This window comes from Marmota marmota, unplaced genomic scaffold, assembly GCF_001458135.2.
Source record: "Marmota marmota marmota unplaced genomic scaffold, marMar, whole genome shotgun sequence".
Taxonomy (NCBI): Eukaryota; Metazoa; Chordata; class Mammalia; order Rodentia; family Sciuridae; genus Marmota; species Marmota marmota.
Window position 1 is genome coordinate 1 of NW_026004048.1, and position 1,767 is coordinate 1,767.

Here is a 1,767-nt window from a genome sequence, read left to right on the forward strand (position 1 = left end):
AAGGCGGCGCCCGGAGACTGGGACTAGAGACTGAGAGAGATGGAGACGGGAGGGAGGAGGCCAGAGACATGGAAGAACATCGAGTGCTCCTCTGGGATACTGGGGATGTGGGGCTAGAGTGGGAGACCAAGGGATGAGAGAGAGAGAGAAAGAGAGAGAGAGAGAGTGAGTTAAGTGTGTAAGCAAGGTAGAGAGAGAAACTTGAGAGAGGCAGAAGATGGGGAGATGAGGGAGGGAGATGGAGACAGACCAGGGAGAGAATGCGGGGTGGAATTTAAAAAGGGAGAAATATCCAAAGGTGGCCACAGAGACCTAACAGAGTGCCTCTGAGCCTACAAAGAGGAGAGGAAGTCATAAAGTCAGGACCTTCAGAGAGACCCCAAAGAGGAGCTTGGGAAACAGAGACATCAGGGGAGCAGACAAGAATCTCTGAAGATACAGAGAGGAGGAGACTCAGGGACCAGGAAAAGACCCAGACCTGAAGCTGGAGACACAGCTTTAGCTGGAGAGCACTGGGAGGCAGGAAGGGGGTGGCAGGTAAGAGGGGAAGGAGGGACCCAAACGGCCTGGATACAGTGGAGGTGCAAGGCCCTAAGGGAGGAAAGAGCTTTTGAGAAACTAATTGATGGGGTGGAGGTCTGGAGGGGAGGAAGCCTGGGGCAGAGGGGACAGAGGGGGTGGCTCACACAGGGGCTTGTGGGAGGAGGGAGCAGAGCTGGAGTGTGGGTTCACCTCCTGAAGCCATCCCTTGTCTTAAACCATGACTGGTTTTGCACAGCAGTCGGTGGTGGAAAAGGCTCTGCCGTCTTGAACTTGAAAAGCAGCTGGAATTCTCGTCCGGCCACCTGGATGCATTGGTGCTTTGGGCAAGGGACCTTCTGAGCCAGGGGTAGTTGGGTGGCACAGGCTGAGTTACTGACCACATTGACAGAACTGTTTTCTGGACCTCCTTAGGATTCTGCACAACTACTAGAAACAAAGATGATCAGTTCTTTTACTAAACAGAGAGGTAAACTGAGGCTCAGAGCTGAGTGATTGGCCAAGGTCACACTGGGAGGGAGAGGCAGAACCTGCTTGGCACATGGGTCCGTCGATCTGTAATCACTACTGAGGGGAACCAGATGGTTTCTGAAGGCCCTGGGAGTCAGCAGCCAGTGAGCCGGGCATCGCCTAGGGTGACTGGTGCCTCTGCTCGACTTGAGCCTGCTGTCCCCACAGTGTCCTCGGCCTGGGGGGGCTGTGTGGAGGTGGACTCAGAGACTGAGGCTGTGTATGGGATGACCTTCAAAATACTGTGCATCTCGTGCAAGCGTCGAAGTGAGACCACCGCAGAGACCTTCACCGAGTGGACCTTTCGCCAGAAGGGCACTGAGGAGTTTGTTAAGGTGTGTGGGTGCCTGGGGTGGCCACGGGAGGGCTGTGTGCAGAGTTGGTGGGGCTGGCTCTGGAGGCAGGGGTTGTCTTAATAATAACAATGTGGCTAGGAGTGATGACCTGGATTCAAATTCTGGCTCCACCACTGACCAGCTGGTGCCTTTGGGCAAGTCCCTGGTCCTCTCTGAGCCTCAGTTTCCTCCTCTGTAATGATGGGGTGGCAGGGGTCTCCTGCCCATAGAGCTGTGTGAGGGATAAATGCACTTGGCATATGACTGGCATGAAATGAAGGTCCCTGGAATTATTTGGCATCAGCAAAAATGTTGTGAATAGTCATCAGCGAGAAAAAAACAGAACTTTTTTTCTTTTTCTTCTTCTTTTTTTAACATCCTT

General features: G+C 53.4%; 1 long non-coding RNA gene across 1 annotated transcript; it reads left to right on the top strand.

Moving 5' to 3' along the window:
- Positions 1 to 658: 658 nt before the first annotated feature.
- On the top strand, positions 659 to 1,356 carry LOC125614610. The gene is made up of 2 exons (XR_007345185.1): positions 659 to 857; positions 955 to 1,356. It is a non-coding gene; the product is annotated as an uncharacterized LOC125614610 (long non-coding RNA).
- Positions 1,357 to 1,767: the final 411 nt, after the last annotated feature.